Source organism: Myodes glareolus, chromosome 5 (assembly GCF_982192425.1).
Source record: "Myodes glareolus chromosome 5, mMyoGla1.1, whole genome shotgun sequence".
NCBI lineage: Eukaryota > Metazoa > Chordata > Mammalia > Rodentia > Cricetidae > Myodes > Myodes glareolus.
In genome coordinates, this window is record NC_142030.1 from 105,817,280 (window position 1) to 105,839,406 (window position 22,127).

General features: G+C 48.0%; 1 long non-coding RNA gene across 1 annotated transcript; it reads right to left on the reverse strand.

Moving 5' to 3' along the window:
* Positions 1–445: 445 nt before the first annotated feature.
* Positions 446–4,237, reverse strand: LOC146895013 (uncharacterized). Its single transcript, XR_015001175.2, has 2 exons — positions 3,995–4,237; positions 446–725 (listed from the first exon to the last, which is right to left on the reverse strand). It is a non-coding gene; the product is annotated as an uncharacterized LOC146895013 (long non-coding RNA).
* Positions 4,238–22,127: the final 17,890 nt, after the last annotated feature.

Consider the following 22,127-nt stretch of genomic DNA (forward strand, 5'->3'; position numbering starts at 1 on the left):
GTGGTGCCACCCCTGAGCCTATCTCCTAGTTGCTATAAGAAAACAGGCTGGAGGCTGCAGAGCTAGCTTCGTGGTTAATAGTACCTGTTGTTCCTCCAGAAGGCCCGAGTTAGACTCCCAGCCCTTATATCAGGGAGCTCACAACTGCTTAACAACTAGGGGCTGGGAGATCCAACTCTCTCTCCTGGCCCCTAACATCACCTCCACACATGGCACGTGTAAATACATACATACATACATACACACACACACACACATACACACACACACACACTCACACACAAAGGAAAAGAAAAGAAAGAGAACAGGCTGGACAGCTATGGAGAGCAAGCCAGTGAGCAGCTCATGGCCTCTGTGTCAGCTCCTGCCTCCAGGGTTTGCCTTGTTTTTTCTGTCAGTGAAGGACTGTGATGTGGAAGTGGAATAAACCCTTTCCTCCCCAGGCTGATTTTCACCATAGTGGTTTATTATAGCAAAAGAAACTAACACCCACAGCTGTGATGAAACACCTGACTAAAATTCTGAGGAAGGAAGGGTTTGTTTTAGCTCCCAGGTTGAGGGCATCGTGTGTGAGTGTGCGGCAGCTGTCACGTGGCATCCACAGTCAGGAGGCAGAGAGGTAGATGCCGGGGCTCAGCTCACTTGCTCCTTTAGTTCAGGCCACAGACGCAGGCTGTACGGTGGTGCAGCTGAATTAAGGGTGAGCCTTCCTTCTTCAGTCGAGCCTGTCAGAAGACACACGCACATTTCACCCAGAGGTGTTTTTCCATGTTGATCCTAAATCTAGTCAAGTTGATGATAAAGATTAGCCCTCACAGGACTGTTCACAGAAAGGCCAAAGACGGGACACAAAGCCAGACTCTGAGTCAAGACACAAGGGCTGAATACTGATGACTGTCAGCCATGGGGCAATTAATGGAGCATATATGCTAAGCCCGAGAAAAGAGAGCAGTGAGGCTCAAGTGAGCCTTCCTCCTTGCCAGGACTGCAGGGAATACCGAACCTGCAATTGATGGAATGAAAGGAAGAAAGAAAGGAAGGAAGGAAGGAAGGAAGGAAGGAAGGAAGGAAGGAAGGAGGAAGGAAAGAAGGAAGGAAGGAAGGAAGGAAGGAAGGAAGGAAGGAAGGAAGGAAGGAAGGAAAAGGGCGGAAGAGAAAAGACTGCCTGATTGCATACAAGACAGAGGGAAGCCAGTGGGAGCCAAAGGTGGGGAGAAGCCCAAAGTCCAGAGACAAATGCTCACTGAAGCTATGGGCCACTCTGGAAGCGTTGGGAGCTACCTGGGACCTAGTCACTGGCTTTGAATCACACAGAAGAGGAATGCCAGGGTCACTGGAGATAATCAGGAGAGTGTTTGCCATGGGTGGTGATTTGAATGAGAAATGTCTCCCACGGCTTTCTGGGTTTGAACACTTGGTCACCAGGTGGTGGCGCTGTTTGGAATAGTTGTGGAACCTTTAGGAGGTGGAGCCTTTCTGGAGGAAGTGAGTCACTGGGGAGGGGACCAGCTTTGAGAGCTCACAGCTTTGTCTCACTTTGCTCTCTTTGTGTTTGCAGCAGAAGATCTCTCAGTTCCCTGCTCTGGATTCCCTGCAATCCAGCTGCTTGCTGCAGTGCCTCCCACCATAATAACTCTTATCCCTCTGGAACTATAAGCCAATAAACTCTTCCCTTTTTTTAAAAGTCTTTTTTTCATTGATTTTTATTGAGCTCTACATTTTTCTTCACTCCTCTCCCTTCCTCCCCTCTCCCCTTCTACCCTCTCCTTTAGTCTCGAGGCTCCCAATTTACTCAGGAGACCTTGTCTTTTTTTCCTTCCTATGTAGATTCATGTATGTCTCACTTAGGGTCCTCTTTGTTGTCTAGTTTCTCTGGGACTGTGAATTGTAAGCTGGTTTTTCTTTGCTTTATGTTTAAAAGCCACTTATAAGTGAATATATATTATATTTGTCTTTCTGGGTCTGGGTTACCTCATTCAATACGGTTTTTTCTTGATCCATCCTTTTGCCTGTAAATCTCAAGATGTCATTATTTTTTATCACTGTGTAATACTCCATTGTGTAAATGTATCACATTTTCTTTATCCATTCTTTGGTTAAGCGGCATATAGGTTGTGTCCAGGGTCTGACTATGACAAACAATGCTGCTATGAACGTAGTTGAGCACATGCTCTTGTGGTATGATTGAACATCCTTTGGGTATATACCCAAGAGCAGTTTTACTGGGTCTTGAAGTAGGTTGTTTCCTAATTTTCTGAGAAACTGCCATACCGATTTCCAAAGCTACTATACAAGTTTGCACTCCCACCGGCAATGCAGGAGTGTTCTCCTTACCCCACATCCTCTCCAGCATAAGTTGTCATCAGTGTTTTTGATCTTGGCCATTCTGACAGGTGTAAAATAGAATCTCAGAATCAGAATTGTTTTGATTTGCATTTCTCTGATGTCAGTCAATAAACTCTTCTGTAAGTGGTCTTGGTTGTGGTCTTGTAAGTGGTCTTGGTTTCCCCAGCAACAGGAAAGTAACTGACACACTGAGCGCGAGGACCTGAGTTTATCCCTGGCATCCGTGTGAAAAGTTGTGTTGCAATCTGGAGAGCTGGCTCGGTGCTTGAGCGTTGTCTGCTCTTGCAGACAGTCAGTTCAGTTCCCAGCACCTCTGTCAATCAACACACAACTCCAGCTCCAGGAGAGCCAGTGTCTTCTGGTTTCTATGGGCACATATATGTAAGTGGTGCACACCTACACTCATGAAGTTGCACAATACACACCAATCAATAGATTAAACTTTTTAAACTTTTAAAAATTTAAATTTTTTAAAGTCAGGTGTGGTGGCATGTACATGTAATTCCAGCTCTGAGGAGACAGAAGGCTGGATTCTTGGGGCTCACTGGGCAGTCACCTCAGCCTAATCGAGAATGAGTCTCAAGTCTCATTGAGAAACCTTGTAAAATACAAGGTGGAATGATGCCCAAGGTTCATCTCTGTTGACCTCTGGCCTCCACATGCACACACATTTGCCAACCTGTATGTTGGTGCTCGCAAGCACATATGCACGTGTGCGCAAGCGCACACAAACACACACACTCAATATATTTCACTTGTGAACTTATATAAATCTCAGCCTTTCGGAGAGAGATTCTATGAGCAAATCACATTCAATTCTTAAATTTTTCTGTACACTGACCATTTAAGGCTGCTCTCAAGTGTAACATCAGGTTGTTCTGAGACCACAGGCACCATAAAGTGGCCACACTTGCTGATCCCTGTTCCCACGATGAGCCAGCAATGCATGCCTGCCTCTTCATAGCACTACTGTGGGGCCTGGGACTCCATCATTCCCGACTCTTCTCTTTGAGGGTAAACAAACACTGTTCCATCTCTCTCTGAATGATTTTGTTCCCATAGCATGGGCAAAGGCCAGTAACTGAAGTCAGTGTCAGGACTGCTGAAATGGCTCAGTGCTTGCTATGCAAACGTGTGGACAGGAAGCTTTCAGATCCCCAGAACCTGGATGTAGCAGCCGGCCTGTAATCCCACAGCTCCAAAGATGGAAGTGAGATTCCCCAGAGCAAGTCAGATGTCCTGGATTGGCAAATTCTGGCTTGTGAATGACCCTGCTTCAACGTTCAGAGCTGAGAGCCATCAAGGACGGCATTCAACGTCATCCTCTGACCTCCGCATACGTCCACACACACTGCAAAAGAACCCGCCAACGCACCCACACGTGCAAACATGGGAATCACAGACACGTGCACTCATAGAGGGATGTATAAGAAGTCAGCATCAACCATGACATTTCCACGTGCATTATCTTGACACCTTCAGTCCTGAACCAGCGAAGCAACTCTGGAAGAGGAAATTCCCACGGCTCTCCCCTATTTCTGCCCTGCACGTAGAACCTGTCTGGCCAGCAGGTGGCAGTACACCGCCAGAAATGAGGTGGTGCCTGAGGGTCTGGGCGGGACCAGGGGAAATTTCAGTTTTGAGTTACCAATCAGATGACTCCTCCTTGGATCCCTGAAGCATCCAGGCTCGGGGTTTGATGCCTTCACCTTTGTTACTCTCAGGAGGTGGCATTGGTGGGCATAGAGGCCATCAGGGTTTGTCCTGCCTGGCCTAGGAGTAGGGTCGAGCACAGAATGAAACCTTAGGAGCGGGTGTTTGCTGCTCTTCTCTGCGGTGCTAGAAGGTCATCATTGGGAGAAGCAGAGCACTGTATGGGGCAGACAGCCTCATGTGCGCAACTCCTGGAAACAGGGAAGCAGGAGTAGCATTAATGAAGTCGGGGGGTGGGGCAGAGCCACTTGGGGCTGGGCGGTGCAAACCTGTAGCCTTCAGATCTGGCCAGTAAGATCTTAATGTTGTTGTCATTATTATTAATTATTATGGTGTGTGCGATGTGTGGGTGGGTGCATGTGTCCTGTGTGGTATGTGGGTGTGCACATGTGCGCAGAGGTTAATTTTATGGAGCTGGTTCTCTCCTTTAGCCTTTCCTGGGCTCCAGGGATTGAACTCGGGTCACCAGGCTTGCAGAGCAAGAGGCTGTACTGGCTGGGCCATCTCTCTGGCTCTCTATCCATCCATATTTCTAATTTCCTATTAATTACACACAGTGATAGATTGCACTATGACATTTCATACAACTACATAATGAATTTTGATCATATTCAGCCATATTCTCTTGTCCCCTCCCACTCCTGCTGATCCCTTCCTCTCAGCTAGTCTTCTCATTTTGTATTTTTTAAAAGCAAACCAGTGCGTTTAACTGGGGTAACTTATAAGAGAGCACGTGAAGGGTATTTACAGAAAATGTCCCTCCTTCCGCAACAACCTTTGTCTGCCTGTAGTTCCTTAGGGAGGGGTGGGGCCTCGCGAGTCTTTCTGCCTTCTCCCATTATTAAATATTGATAAGCCCTGTCTTAGGCAGGGTTACTGTTGCTGCGATGAAACACTACCACCAAAGGCAACTTGGAGAGAAAAGGGTTTATGTGGCTTATACTTCCACATTATAGCCCATCACTGAAGGAAGTCAGGTCAGGAACTGAAACAGGGCAGGAACTTGGAGACAGGAGCTGACGCAGAGGCCATAGAGGGGTGCTGCTTTTGGCTTTCTCCCTCTGGTTTGCTCAATCTGTTCTCTTATAGCACCCAGGACCACCAGCTCAGGGATGGCACCACCCACAATGGGCTGGGCCCTTCCATATCAACCAGGTTTTCTACATCCTGATCTTGTGAAGGCCTATTTTCAGCTGAGGCTCCCTCCTCTCTGATGACTGTAATTTATGTCAAATTCACGTAAAACTAGCCAGCACTGGTCTGATCTTGGTAATTCTTGTGTGGATAATTAAAGCTGCTGAGTTCAAGGGTACGAAGTTCAAGTCACATTCAGAAGATCATGTCATGTTCAGAAGACCACGTCATGTTCATAAGTCCACGTCACATTCAGAAGACCACGTCACGTTCAGAAGATCACACCATGTTCAGAAGACCGTGTCATGTTCAGAAGACCACACTCTACAACACTCCACCCCCTCCAACTCTTTTTTTAAAATATTTATTTATTATGTATACAATATTCTGTCTGTGTATGCCTGCAGGCCAGAAGAGGGCACCAGACCCCATTACAGATGGTTGTGAGCCACCATGTGGTTGCTGGAAATTGAACTCAGAACCTTTGGAAGAGCAGGCAATGCTCTTAACCTCTGAACCATCTCTCCAGCCCCCCTCAACTCTTACAGTTGCCTCTTCCACCATGTCGCTGAACCCTGAAGAAGGTGATAAAGACGTTGGGGTTAGGACTGAACATTCAATGTGAACATAGGACTAGTTGTGGGTGTCAGCAGAACCACCAACTCTGCCACAGAACAAATTCTTTGCAAAGGAAAGCTCAAAGTTCAGAGGGGCGAGGGCCCTCTCCTGGAGTCCCCTGCCATCCCTGATGCTTACTCACAGGGGTGCTATGGCAGCCACAGCGCCTGGCTTGCTCCATATCAGCACCAGTGGATGCTCATTTGCTGGCCTTCCTTTGATGTTATCTACTCAAAGAGACCTCATGCACAAAGGAGAAGAGAGCTACCCAAAGCAACCACTGCTATTGGAGATGCCTGACATCCCTTAGGGACAGTATTCTCCCTACCACAGCCTGCCCAGGTCAGCACATGGGCCATCTGGGTTGTTCCTGTCTGTCAAAGCATCTGGGGACATACTTTTCCTAGGTGGCTGTGGTGGTTAATGATGATTGTCAACCTGACAGGGTCTAGAATCACCTAGGAGACTGGCCTAGCTTTCATTTCTGCTGCTGTGATAACACACTCTGAAAGGGGGCAGAGTGGGGAAGAAAGTTAAGCTGCGTCTTTGTTGTGTGATGTTTTGATTTCATTCTGAAAATAAAGCTTGCTTTGGGTCAGAGGGCAGAGCTTGCCACTGGTTGACCAAAATTAACCACAGGGGTTTGGAGGACTTTGGACAGATAGGAGACAGGAAGTAGTAAGGTGGGGCTGAGAGAGGATCTCATCCCTTTTGGAGGAAGGAGCAGAAGAGATAGGAGGTCCTGGTGGCTGATCCTCTGCTTCTCTGATCTTTTAGGTTCTTATTAATATTCTTTAAAAAAATGCTGGCATGCCCCCCAATGACCTGCCCAAGATCCCCAGGCAGCGGCTCACAGAGCAGCCACGAGCTGGGCAGAGACGGCTGCCAGAGCGGTGCAGATTCCCAGCGGTGAGCGGCAAAGTGGTGGCTCATCCCGGGCAGGCTGGTCCTGCCATGTAGCCGGGAGAGTCACCCAAGCGGGCATGTGAGCAGGCAGCAGATAAAAGGCTTACAAGACATAGTAAATAGACATAAAGCTGAACATTTATTACTTAAAGGAGAGAGCGAGACAGAGAGACAGAGAGGAGACACATGTGCACACGCCAAGAGAGAGAACAGAAAGAGATTAAAGATGGCGATGAGAGGTCAGAGGTCGCTGGGAGTGGCCGTGGCTTGTCCCTTAAAGGGACCAGAGACCAAAGGAATAACACTTATCTCGATATCTGACTCCCAAATTTTTATTGGTAAAGAATAATTAGATAGATGTTTCAGGTCTTCCCATGTCTCTGAGGGAGCCCGGGGGAAGGAGTCACTGACTGTTTGTTGACAGCCATTCTCCTGTCTCAGACTTGTGTTCTGTCCAGACCTTCACCTGGGACACTTCTGTATTACATCATCTCCCAGTCTCAGAAAAGACCCAACTTGCCTATGTCCAAGGACTCTTAATTGCCTGGGGCCTCTGTTCCTCTTCTAAAAAAATGCTTAGAATTAGCACCATGGCCATTTCTCCACATCCTAGGACTCCTCAGACCCTTGAACCTGTGACTTTATGATAAAGTAATGCTGGCACATTCAATCTTTTGCCATTGCAAAATGATATTGTCAGCTATAGGTTCATACTCAAGAACCATGCAATTGCATTAAAGATGAAAAGGAAAGGAACAATGCGGTTGTGAGCCCTGTGAGCTCCCTTTCCGTAGATGTGCGCAGCTCTCAGGCCTCATCAACGAAGTGTCTCTGGGCAGTAGATGCTGTCAGCACAGACAGCCACACTAAAGTGCAGAGAATAAGTCGCAATGGGTGCTCAGTCACAAATGAGACATCTATATGACACTCTAGCCCCAAGTCTCAGGGACCATTGCTGAAGAAGGTTAACAGCCAGAGTTTGGGAGAGGACCAGGGTAAGACAGTTTCTTCTGGATGTAGCAGGGCCATTGCGTTCTTGAATTCCCAGCAGCTGTGGCTGCCTGTGCACCACAGAGGAGCCAAACTAGTCTTGTAGGAGGCTGCTTGTTTGCTCCCAGCTGCTCAGCCCCAAAATAATCACACAGAAACTGTATTAATAACATCACTGCTTGGCCTATTAATTTATGCATATTTCTAGCTCACTCTTATCTCTTAAATTAACCCATTTCTATTATTTTATATCTTACCACAAGGCTCATGGTCTACTGGCAAGGGCAAGTTTCCAGCTGGTGGCTTGCATCTTTCTCCTCTGGAGGCTCCATGGCATCTCTCTTGACTCCTCCTGTTCTCTCCACCTATCTTTTCTGGCCTGGCTACACTCTGTTAAGCCATTGGCCAAAAGCAGTTCCTTTATTCATTACCAATAATAGCAACACATATATAGAAGGACTTCCCACACCACTAGTCAACATTTCAACATGGATGGAGAGGGGCTCATGAGTCCAAGCCCTTAGCTGAGGAGCTATTGGCAGACAGTGGCATTTAGAGGAGAGAGCAGTTTGCTTTAAGGGTGTGAGCCCCAGAATATTGACCGTACTCTAGTGGATGACTCCCTACCTCTGACTCTATAGGAAGCACAAATTGACCTGGGTGAAAATTCTACCAAGGAACTTCTATCTGTGAGTCATAAACACTGTCACTAACGTAGCAGGATACAAGATTAACTAAAAAAAAAAAATCAGTAGCGCTCCTGTACACAGAGGATAAATGGACTGAGAAAGAAATCAGAGAAACAGCACTCTTCACAATGACCACAAATAGCATAAAATATCTTGGAGTAACTCTAACCAAACAAGTGGAAGCCCTGTATGACAAGAACTTTAAATCTTTGAAGAAAGAAATTGAAGAGGACACCAGAAAGTGGAAAGATCTCCCATGTTCTTGGGTATGGTGCAGGAGAATTGTCTGTATTCTGTGAATCATGTTTTAAATAAACGTTGATTGGCCAGGCAGAAAGTATAGGTGGGTCAACCAGACAGGAAGTAGAGGTGGAGCGATGAGAACAGGAGTATTCTGGGAAGCAGTAAGCTCCCTCCACAGTCCAACCCAGACCACCAAAGAAGCAACATGTGACCCGCCCTGCTGCGAAAGATACTGACCCATGTGGCTAACATAGATAGAATAATGGGTTAATAAAAGCTACAAGAGCTAATAAGAAGCTCGAGCTAATGGGCTAATCAGTTTTATAACCTAATGTAGACTCCGTGTGATTTTCTTTGGGGTGTTCCAGCTGTGGGGAACTGGGCAGGACATAAACCCCAATGAGCAGGCTCCTTCATGTTACATGGGTAGGCAGAATGAACATAGTAAAAATGGCAATCTTACCAAAAGCCACCTATAGATTCAATGCAATGCCCATTGAAATCTCAGCAAAATTCTTTACAGACCTCAAAAGAACAATATTCAACATCATATGGAGAAACAAAAGAACCAGGATAGCCAAAACAGTCCTGTACAATAAAGGAGCTTCTGGAAGCATCACAATCCCTGACTTCAAACTCTACTACAGAGCTACAGTACTGGTATTGACATAAGAACAGACAGAAGGACCAATGGGATAGAACTGAAGACCCAAACATCAATCCACATACCTATGAACACCTGATTTTTGACAAAGAAACAAAAAATAAAAAATAGAAAGAAGAAGGTGTATTCAACAAGTGTTACTGGCATAACTGGATATCAACATGTAAAAGAATGAAAATAGACCCATATCTATCACCATGCACAAAACTCAAGTCCAAATGGGTCAAAGACTTCAACATAAAACCAACCACACTGAACCTTATAGTAGAGAAAGTGGGAAGTACACTTGAATGCATTGGCACAGGAGACCACTTCCTAAATATAACCCCAGTAGCACAGACACTGAGAGAAATAATTAATAAATGGAACCTCCTGAAACTGAGAAGATTCTGTAAAGCAAAGGACACGGTCAACAAGACAAAACGACAGACTACAGAATGGGAAAATATCTTCACCAACTCCACATCAGATAGAGGTCTGATCTCCAAAATATACAAAGAACTCAAGAAACTGGTCATCAAAAGAACAAATAATCCAATAAAAAATGGAGTACAGACCTAAACAGAGAACTCTCAAAAGAGGAATCTAAAATGGCTGAAAGACACTTAAGGAAATGCTCAACATCCTTAGCCATCAGAGAAATGCAAATCAAAACAACTCTGAGATTCCATCTTGTCCCAAAAGAAAAAAATGTTTGACCAGGGACTTTAAGTCAGGTGGAGCCAACGGCTGACTGACAGGCATGAGGCAAGGGACCTGAGCACTCTGAGGCTTAGCCTAAACAGGTGCACAGCGGCTTCCTCCTGCCGACCATACCTTGGACTCAGAGATAGTAGGGCTGCTCTCTGCTTCCTGTTGTCCACAGGTAGCAGAGGGAGCATTCCCATGAGCTCAGAGGGGTGAGGCTAGAGCTCATGGGAACTCCCCTCTCTGGCGAACCCAGTAGGGCTGCATTTGGCTGTCCTGGTGCCCTCTGCTGGCCCTGTCCTAAAGGGAGGTTCCAGGTGGACGATTCAGGAATGGGGTAGGGGGCAGGGGATTCCCAAGCTCCCTCCTCCCAAGGACAGAAACCTAAGGGAGTCAGCTAGAGTGGGAAATAGGGGTGAGAATCCATAAGCCACTCACGGCTTCCATAGCCCTCTCTCTACCAGGCCTGGTTTTTATAAATGCATTCTGGAGCTAGGGTGGGGTGGGGAGTATGGGATAGGGTGCCCTTCCCCCACCTTAGTCTCAACCAACCAACTAGGTCCCTGGTGTGAGGAAGCCCTGGCCAGGCTTGCTGTAGGAGAGACTAGAGCTCAGAGGGAGGTGATTTGAAAATCAAATTGGCTGGAACATTCCATTCCTGAGCTGAGCAGTTTCCAGGACTTAAATGGGTTGTGAGAGCATAATGACCCTGGGGGACAGGCTATCTTAGGGGCCCTTGGCAGAACATCTACCTAACATTCCCCAGTATCCTAAGAAGAAATGATGGGGCCAGCAAGATGGTTCAGAGGATAAAGGCATTTGTTGCCGTGCCTGAGGACCTCAGTTCAATTCCTTCCAAGGACCTACGTGGTAGAAGGAGAGAATTAATTATTATGAGATCTCTTCTTACTTTCACATACACAACAAGGCAATATTGAGGTCACACCATGCCACACTACACACACACGTGCACGCACACACACACACACACACACACACACTTATTCATACATATCCACATACATCATCCATCCACACATACCATCCGTCCACATCCACATGCATGCACCACATTCATACACATAGTCAACCCCCCACAAACACACACACACACACACACACACACACACACACACCATAGGAAGAGAAGCAGCATTTATGGAAGGCTGATAGCTTCTGCAAAGAAAAAAAAAAGTGCGTGTCGGGGTGGGTGTCAGTGCTTAAGTGTCGTAGGGCTCAGAGAACAAGCATCTTGTTTGAGACAGGATCTCTTGTTCTCTGAAAGGTTTCTGTACCCCGGCATTAAGCCTCTCTGCCAATGCAGCCAATCAAACCAAGCCGAATAAAGAATTAATAAATCCAGGTTTAATCTGAGCAAAGCATCTGAGCAAAACATTTCTATAAGGCCCCAGGGTAAGAAGAGAAACCCACAAGAGAGAACCACATGGCAGGGTGGGGCCAAGTTCAGGGAGCAACCCTGTCTCAAAAAATGAGGTGAGTAGCGATTGAGAAAGACACCTGACTTTTGTCTTCCACATGTTCATCAGGGGCGCATGAACCCACATACACAAACACACAGCCCACACACATACACACAAGCACACATGCGTACATTATGCAGAGAGAGAGATGGAGAAAGGCTCAGAGCAATAGAGTCTATGTCCCAAGGTCCCAGCTGACTGGACAACGTGCAGGACAGCTCACTGTGAAGGTTTCCCCCATTTCTCACTCTTCTGCCACCTGCCCACCTGCCCTCCTACCTCTACCTCAGCCTCAGCCTGCCATTCTAGCCCTGCTGTCTTCCTCGTTCAGCACACAGAGACACCCTCCTCTCTCCGCCTGTCTCTGTTGTTCAAAATCCACCATTTTTGCTCCATCCTGTGTCCCACGTCATTCCCAACAGACATGACTGAATAAGGCCTCCTGCTCGAACTCTGAGTTAATACAGACTCCCCACAAGCCACCTTTGCCCCCTTGCAAACACTGTGTTTTGGGGAAGTGCTCACTGTCCCCATAAGGGACGCCTCATCAGCAGGTACCCAGGAATGCATGCCGTGCATGGATCAGGCACCAGGAATGTGCTTTGGAGGCACACAGCTAACAGTGGAATCTATTTCAAAAAGTGTGGATGGTACACTGAAGCCAGCTTGGTTGGGGACTTCTTAGTCCCACCTGATAACTAGTTGTGATGTCATATGTGTCTTTGTTTTCTCTGGTTAGTTTACTTAAAAAAAAAAAAAAACAACTACATAGCAGAGGCTGGCATGAACTTGAAAGCTTCCTAGTAAATGGATGACAAGCAGGAGCCACCAGCTCTTGGGTGACCATTTCACACCCTGAAAGTGCCATCTGCTATTAAAGATCACAGCAGCCCAGCAGGATTTAAGAAGAGGCCCTAGTGGAGGGTGTGCTTACCTTATATCTCAGGACAACACAGACATTTTAAGTTTCTAACAGACATATGGTTCAGGCTTTTTTCTCTTTGTGTGTGTATATGTGTACGTGAGCACATGTGTCTGCATGTGTGTGGAAAACAGAGGTAGCTGTCAAATATCTTCTCAATACTCTACTTTGCTGTTTCTGGCTTTTTTAACGTTAGAATTTTAAAATTATATCTGTGTATGTGTGCTCGTGTGCTGGCACATGCTTGCACATACACACACATGTGTATGCATGCACATCTGTGCATACATGCATGCCATGCTATTTGTGTACTCAGAAGACAATGTTCAGGAGTTCGTTCTCTCCTCCCAACATGGATTCTGGAGTGGAAGTCGGGATCTCAGCCTTGTTGATGGCAAGTGCCCTCCTCAGCCGAGTCACCTCAGTTCTCAATGCCCACCATCTGTTGTTTGAGACAGGGTCTCTCCCTGAATCTGGAGCTCACTTCTCAATGGTCACCATCTGTTGTTTGAGACAGGGTCTCTCCCTGAATCTGGAGCTCACTTCTCAATGGTCACCATCTGCTGTTTGAGACAGGGTCTCTCCCTGAATCTGGAGCTCACTTCTCAATGGTCACCATCTGTTGTTTGAGACAGGGTCTCTCCCTGAATCTGGAGCTCACTTCTCAATGGTCACCATCTGCTGTTTGAGACAGGGTCTCTCCCTGAACCTGGAGCTCACTTCTCAATGGTCACCATCTGCTGTTTGAGACAGGGTCTCTCCCTGAACCTGGAGCTCACTTCTCAATGGTCACCATCTGCTGTTTGAGGCAGGGTCTCTCCCTGAACCTGGAGCTCACTTCTCAATGGTCACCATCTGCTGTTTGAGGCAGGGTCTCTCCCTGAACCTGGAGCTTGCCAATTTGTTTAGACTGAGACCAGGGAGCCCCAGCAATCTGTGTGGCTCTGTCCCCCAGGGCTGGGGTTCAAGTCACTCTGCTGCATGTGACTTTTACATGGATGCTGGGCACCTGAGCTCAGCTCCCCATGCTTGCACACCAAACCCTTTTCCTACTGAATCATCCCCCAAACCCCAGGTTTCTTTCTCCTGTGCTCTCACCTGATGGGTCAGAGGGTCACAGCACTGGGCTCTTGCAAACTCATTCCCAGACCCCAGATGACCAGAGGGGAAAAAATTAAGGATGATCTCCAAATAGAAGTGCTTCATACAGCTTCCTGAGCACTGGGACTGCAGCACACTAACCACTGAACCACCCCTCCATCCCTTTGATTAGTATTCCTTAAGCACTGTGCTAACATCCTTCTTTGATGCTTCGACTATCTGCCCTGTCCCCAAACTTGTGAGGCAAGCGTTTTATCGACTGAGCCACTCCTCAGCCTTCTTCTTTTCTTTTCTCTTCTTTTCTTTTACTTTCTTTTCTTTTCTAAAGACAGGGTCTCTTGTAGCCTCCAACTCACTATTCAGCCAAGATAACCTTGGACCCTGTACCTAATGCCACCTGGAAAAGGTGTTCTGAAAAGATGCTTTCCCTGTGACTAGGGCAACTGGTCAACCAACACCTGGAGTTCTTCTGTTTTCTTCAATGAAAAGGAACTTTGATCTGGTTTTTCTTTGATTCTGACCTTACTTTCCCTAAAAGTAATGCCAGTGCTAACTCATAACATTGATGTCATCTTGCTGTGTCCATCACTCAATGCATTCAGGTGTGGGCTTATGTTCAAACTTGATCCTGACTCAAGTCATGGGCCATTAATAATGTCTGACTGCAAAACTAAGGAACCACTAAATATTATACTATTTATAAGTAATCTGTTGCCCAAGGCATTGAGCGACTTAATGAAACCTTGAATTAATGTGTAACTTAAGAAATGGATCATTCTACAAATATAAGCTACCAGAAGCATAATTTAAGCTGTGCTATTTGCTCCACTACTTGGGTGGGGTGAGAGCAGTAAATGAATACTGAACACAATACTAATAAAGTGTAATGGGGCTGAGGATGCAGCTCAGCCGGAAGAGTGCTTGCCTCGTATGCATGAGGCCTTGGGTTCCTTTCTCAGTACCGCTCAGTGCACGCTGGTGCACACCTATAATGCCAGCACTTGGGAGGTTGAGATAGGAGGATCAGAAGCTCAAGGTCATCAAACACATCAAGTTTGAGGTCAGCCTGGACTACATGAGGCCCAGTCTCAAAAAAGAAAAACAAACATATAACTGGCCCAATGCCTTGCAATGAAATTTAAATATGGCACATGTAGCTCCTATAACCCCTGGTGTAGCATCTCTAAGACGGAGTGAGGCAAGAGGAGGTAATGGCACTGGTTGTCACTTACAATGTCTAAATGCAAGTTTAGAGCTTGCTCACTTGGCCTGCCATGGACTGGTTAAAGAGTTCAGTGGCAGCCGTGAAGTGGAGGATGATGTTGTGCTATAGCAAGGGCATCAGGAGAAAGGGCTGGGCAGTTAATGGGGGAGTGTTGCAGGTTAGGTTCAAGGTCTGGGCACTCTGGATGGATATGTTCTGAAGGATGCCAGATCCATCAACACTGCCTTGAGGGCTAAGGAGATGTCTCAGTGTATAAAGAGCTTGCCACACATGTGTGAGGACTGACTTCGGTTGCGGGAACCACACAGTGTTGGATGTGGTACCACGCTTCTGTAATTCCAGCACCCTTACAGCAAGATGAGAGGCAACGTCAGGAGAAACCACAGAATCTCTCAGGCAGCTTACCTGGCTCAAACTCAGTGGAAAAATTAAGACTGAGCCCAACAGACATTGCCCTCTGAACTCCATGTGAGCTCTGAGCAAACACAGACACACAGACACACACACACACACACGAAAGAGAGATAGGCAGACATTATCTTTACAAACTGTCGGGGCTGGAGGGATGGCTCAGAGATTAAGAGCATTGACTGTTCTTCCAGAGGTCCTGAGTTCAATCCCTAGCAGCCACATGGTGGCTCACAGCCATCTACAATGAGATCTGATGCCCTCTTCAGGCCTACAGGCAGACATGCAGACAGAACAGTATATTTATAATGATAAATAAATCTTTAGAAAAAAACTGTCTTGAGGGGATAGAGTGACAGCTCCTTGGGAAAGTGCTCGCCTTACAAGCATGAGGACTCGAGTCTGATACCCAGGACCCATGAAAAACAAAGCTGCCTATTTGGCAAGTAGGAGATAAAACAAAGAAAAGCAGAGGAACAGCTCCTGAGGAGACATACCTTAGGCTGCCCTCTGGACATATGTGTGTATGTGTACCCACACAAACAGGAACACACACACACACACACACACACGGCCTCAATCTGTGATTCAGGATAACTCTCCAAGACTTACCCACCTCCAGTGATGGAACCATGACCCTGATCCTGCCAATGCCCTGAGAGAAGCTCACCCCCCTCCCCCTCCCACATATACACCCTCACAGCCTGGGAGAAATCTGATGGAAGTTTTTTTTTTTTTTTTTCTGGTGACTTCAAACACCTCTTGGTCACTCTTGGCCACCCAGGGCCACATACACAGACTGCAGTGAGTTCTGTTTGCCTCTATGATGCATGGGTTGAGATACTGAAAGCAGCAGCAGACAGCGGAGGTGTCAGGAGAATGCTCGGTTGACGGGAGGCAGGAGACTGGCCAGGAGAGGGTATGTGAGGGAAGGTGTAGGGCAGTGGTGTGGAGGGGATGTGATAACAGATTAGAGTTGAGCTGGAAGCCCAGGCTGGCTCCAGACACCCAAACTCTGGTGTCAGAGTTCTGCAGAGCCGGGGCTTGGCTCCCGACAGTCAACATAGATGTCAAGGTCAAGACCCTGGAGGAAACTGGCACCATAGTGATTATGCGGCTGACTCGGGGCTTTGGCTAAGAGTCTGACGCTCATAATTCCTGGCATGTGTTTACTTCCCTCCTTCTCCTTGGAAGCACTTTTCCTGCATCTAGAACCATCGTTGCCTTTCATGAGGCTAACCTGAGCTACCTACCCAGTTTCCCAAAGGGAGGCCTGGTAGAAGGGATCCAAAGCAGTGGATGATTATTTGTTTAACATTTCATCTATTGCTGGTGTGCGTGTTTGAATGTGGGCACACACGTGGCAGTCAGAATACAACCTTCAGGAGTCAGGACTCTATTTCCCACAGGTGCCAGGGATCGAATATGGGTCGACAGGCTTGGCCGCAGGCGCTCTTACCTGCTGGACCATCTCACCAATCCCCACCTGATTAATTTTCATGTATTCATATATGTGCATGTGTTATTGTGTAGATGTACATGTCTTTACAGATATGTACATATGCACATGTGTGTGTGCATGTGGCGGTCAGAGGGAAATTGTGGGTGTTTTTCCACGAGTGTCATCCATGTTTCGTTTGAGACAGGGTTTCTCATTAGCCTGAAACTTCTGAAAAGCCTAGGCTAGCTGCTCAGCACGCCAGTCTCTGCTCCCTCAGTGAACTAATAAGAGCACAGTACTACACCTGGCTTTTAGTGTTTATTTTATATATATTTACTTAGTGTGGGAAAGACGCATATCCCAGCATCTGCGAGGATGTCAGAGGAGAGCTCTCTCCTTCCACTAAGTGCATCCTGGGGCCTGAACTCAGGTCTTTGGGCTTGCGAAGCACTCTACAGACTAAACCACCCCAGTCCAAGATCCCCGATCAATAAAGAGTGTCATTCTGGATGACCGAGGACCTCTAGAATCTCAGATCTGGAGGGAAGGAACAAACCCAGGTAAAAATGATGGCACCCGCGAGGGCGGGGGCGCCCACTCTGCCCTCATCTGGGGAAGGTGTGGCCCACGCTTTCCTAGCTACAGCTGCCTTGCTGGCGCCTCTGAGTTCTCTGGGAACTGTCCAGCTATCTCTCTGCTGAACTTCAGGCTCCAGCCCATCTGAATTGGCATGTTGGCAGAGGTCCTGCAATCAGATGGTCAGTTGTGCTGGAGGGAGGGCACCAGGCTGCCGCCCTGGAAGGGAGCATCTGTGTCAATGATGGGTTGAGCTGTAAACATTTACATACATGAAATATCTGCTTAGTTAAAAATGAGCCCCAGGGCTTGAAGCGTTCATATCAGGGTGGGAATGTCTCTTTTATAAAACGAGATTCCAAATTCTCTGCTGAAGAAAAATAAAAAGGGTCTGAGCACTGTTCAAACCCCCTGTTTGGCTAGAAATGCCCCCAGGTAGCTTGTTTACCTAGCTTGCATGAGACCCTGTGTTCAATACCCAGTGTTTACAGTCCCATCACTCTGGTGGTAAGAGGCAGGAGGATCAAAAGTTCAAGGTCATCCTTGGCTGAATAGCAAGCTTGAAGGCAGCCTAGCCTATGTGAATTCAGTCCCCGAAACAGAGAGAGCCTTTTGCTGTAGGAAAGAACTTGGAGACTCTGCAAGGGGCAGGGACCAAGGTCACAATACTAGTCAGGAGCATGGCCGAGGGCTGGGTCTCATCTCTAGTGTGGACTGTTCCTATAGAAAGCAGTTAGTGGACTTGTCTTTCTGTGCTCATACAGCATCAGAATAATGCTACCAAGTGCTTACTAATATGACATCCCTGTTCTAAGCACTCCACATACAAGTGAAGCTGACTTATTCCCCAGAACCTATGTCAAAGCTGGCTGTGGAAGGTCATGTGTGTAATCTCAGCACTGTGGAGGCAGAGACAGTAAGTCCTTGGGGCTCAGTGACCAGCTATTTTGGCTGAACTGGCAAGTTCCAAGCCAGTGAGAGAACCTGGACACTTAAGGTTGTCTTCTGGCCTCTACATGAATATACACACATGTGCACATGCACACACATTTTAGGGGTTCCCTGAAAACATATGGCCACCAGTGTTGTCCTGTTTGCTCATGGAGATGTCACCCTGAGCCCTGGACAGAAAGCTGGGGTCAGAGAAGGATGGGGCCGCAACTTTGTTTTTACTTCACGTCTATTGTTTTGTTTAAATTTTCTAATCCACATACATGGGTTCTCTTTTAAAATGATATAAATTCTACCAAAAAGTGAAGGGAAAAGAAAAGCATATAAGAAGGAGGTTGTGAGGACAAACAGAGTCAACGTGGAGATGGCTGAGTTAGTACAGTGCTTGCTATGCAGGCCTAAGGACCTGAATTAGAACCCCAGAATTCATGCCAAATAGCCAGGTGTAGCACACGCTAGTCCCAGTGCTGGATAAAGAAGACATATGGGTCTCTGGGACTTACTGATAAACCAATCCCTGCCTACTTGGTGACTTCTAGGTGGGTGAGAGACCCTATCTCAAAAAAAAAAAGTGGACTGTACTCTGAGAAATGACAGCCATAGTTAACTGCTGGCCTCAACATGCATGTGTGCACACATGCACCGACACACACATGCACTGATGTACACACGTGCACACACAACATGCACTGACACACATGTGCACACAATGCACTGACACACCCATGCACGCACACACATGCACTGACACACACACGTGTGCGCATGCACACACAGATCATAAATCCTACCAAAGAATGAATCAACAAAGAAAATTAATTCAGTAAAAGATTAGTTTTATATAGGGCAAAGGCACCAGAGTACAGTTGAGTCAGTACACACAGCCAACACCATAGATCTCTTTCCCTTGTGTGTTCAGCCACAAAGAACACACAAGGGAAAGAGATCACACAACAGAGTCTTGAGTTGACCAGAAGGAAATACACCTCTGCTGAGGGAGCATCAGCCAGGATCGTGATGTGCAGAGAGTGATCACTGGTTTAGTCTTTCAGGATTGCAATATGTTGATGTTTACCCAACACACAATTCAAATGCCCCTTGACCTGATGCTTGCATGCCAAGATAACTTCTGGGTGGAAATATTTCCTCACGCATGGGCAAAGACGCCTGTTCACCTTTGCATTGCAGCGCTGTTCCTTTGAGTGGAAAATTAGAAACAGCCCAGATATCCATCAGTGGGGACTGATAGCTGCTAATAGGAATTCTGCACAAACAAAGTCACTAAAAGACAGATTGGCATTAGCAATACAGAAAGTTTGTCCTGCTGTGATGGAAGAAAACCAGATACACAAGGAGGCTGTGTGGCATCCACGTAGGGCCCGCTGGCCAGGAGCAGGGCGTTATGTGCACCTGCCACCAGCCACCGGCTGGCTTCTCCTTCCTCATCACCCAAATGGAGTTAGTTCACGTAGCTACTGAGGTGTTGCCGTGAGTGAGGGGAGGGGACAGACAGAGAATGGGAAGATTTGCTCAGGCTGTGCTCAGTGTTTTCCATCTGTATGGGGTTGGGCAGGTACTTACCTGAAGTCGGAGGTTCCACAGACCCAGCTACAAAATGAAGACAGGAACCAGAATGGCAGTCATCAGGCAGTCTGCACATAGAGGGCAGGGCACACAGCATGCTCCCAGCATACATCCTGGGCCATAGCATGCACCCATCATACACCCTGGGGCACAACATGCTCCCAGCATACATCCTGGGCCATAGCATGCACCCATCATACACCCTGGGGCACAGCATGCTCCTGACATACACCCTGGGGGCACAGCATGCTCCTGACATACACCCTGGGGCACAGCATGCTCCCGACATACACCCTGGGGCACAGCATGCTCCCGGCATACACCCTGGGGCATAGCAAGCTCCCAGAATACACCCTGGGGCACAGCATGCTCCCAGCATACACCCTGGGCACAGTATGCTCCCAGCATACACCCTGGGGCACAGTATGCCCCCGGCATACACCCTGGGTACAACATGCTCCCGGCATACACACTGGCACACAACATGCTCCCGGCATACATCCTGGGGTACAGCATGCTCCCAGCAAGCACCCTGGGCACAGCATGCTCCCGACATACACCCTGGGGCACAGCATGCTCCCGACATACACCCTGGGGCACAGCATGCTCCCGGCATACACCCTGGGGCACAGAAAGCTCCCAGAATACACCCTGGGTCACAGCATGCTCCCGGCATACACCCTGGGCACAGTATGCTCCCGGCATACACCCTGGGCACAGTATGCTCCTAGCATACACCCTGGGGCACAGTATGCCCCCGGCATACACCCTGGGCACATCATGCTCCCGGCATACACCCTGGGCACAACATGCTCCTGGCATACATCCTGGGGCACAGCATGCTCCCAGCAAACACCCTGGGCACAGCATGCTCCCAGCATACACCCTGGGCACAACATGCTCCCGGCATACACCCTGGCACACAGCATGCTCTTGGCATATACCCTGGGCACAGCATGCTCCCGGCATACACCCTGGCACACAGCATGCTCCCGGCATATACCCTGGGCACAGCATGCTCCCGGCATACACCCTGGCACACAGCATGGTTTTCGGCAGCTTTCCCTTCCTTTAAGCAGTTGGAGCAATGGAGACAAATGCAGGCACAAGCAGGTGTCAGTTAAAAATCTAGAACATTCTCCAGAGGTCTGTGTGTTGAAGACTTGGTTCTGACCTCTGGAACCAGTTTGATCCCCAGGACCCATGCAGTAGAAGGAGAGAGCTGACTCTAAAAGTTGTCCTCTGACCTCCACATACATGCATGCGTGTGCGCGCGCGCACACACACACACACCCACACACACGTGGAGAATTCCAGTATGCGTGGAGGTGGCAGTTAGCTGTGTAGTGCTGATCTCTGGTGATGGGGTTCTTTCCTTCTGTCCTCTCTAATTCCTTGCTTGTATTTCTCCACGTTTCTAAAGTGAGAATTCATCACTATTTTAACCTGAGGCTCAGGTGACAGAGAAGGGCCTGCATGACTTTGCTCACTTGTGGGACTGTGTAGAGCATCCCTAGCCGGGTCTCCTGAGCTCTGCCCCTTCCCGCACCCCACAAAGTTCTGCTGAGCTGAGCACTTAGGAGAGGAGCTGCTGGGAGCGCTGACTGGCTGGGGAGGGGTAGCTGGCCTAGGACCTTGCAGAGTCTCTCTTTCGGTTTTTTTTTTTTTTGCCTGTGGATGTGTGTGGGTATATATGTGTTCACATGTATGTTAGTGGGTAAGTATTTGCAGATGTGTATGTGCATGTGTGTGTGTTTATATGTGGAAGCTAGCAGTAAATGTTGGGGGGTCTTCCTTGACCACTCCCCTCTTGTGTACGGAGGTGCCAGAACACGCACAGTCAGCTAGCCTATCTAGCCAGCTTGCTCCAGGGATTCCTTGCCTCTGCATTGTGAATTCTGGGATTGCAGGTGGGCCACCATATCTGCCTGTCATTGCGTTTATTTGGGCGCTGGGTTCCTCAGCTAGGGTCCTCACCCTTGCATAGCAAGCACTATAACAACTGATCCAGTCCCCCAGACCCCCTGCTGACTGTTAGTAGAGCCTGGCCAGGCCTGTTCAGGATGGAGAGAAGGGTGATATGCCTGTCTCCTTTGAGGTCTCTGGGCACTGGTCCCAGGAAACCTCACCATCCTACATGCTGCCCGGCCCAGCCCAGATACTTTGGCCCTGGCTCAAGGGCTGGTTGCCAGATGAGGTGAGCCAGGTGTCAGGGCTGAGGCCCGCATCTGGAGGACTGTAGCAGAGAGGCACGTTGTCTCACTTCTCTGGATTGAGATCTAATTTCATCATTTGACCCTAACGTGCCAGGCATCAGAGCAGGGAACAGGCAGGTGGTGTCAACCAGGCCCAGCTGGCCGACTCCTGTCCTTCTTGTGGTTGGGGACAGGCTCATTCATGGACTGGCCAATGTCAGATGCTCACTACTTGGCTGGACGGGCAGGGTGG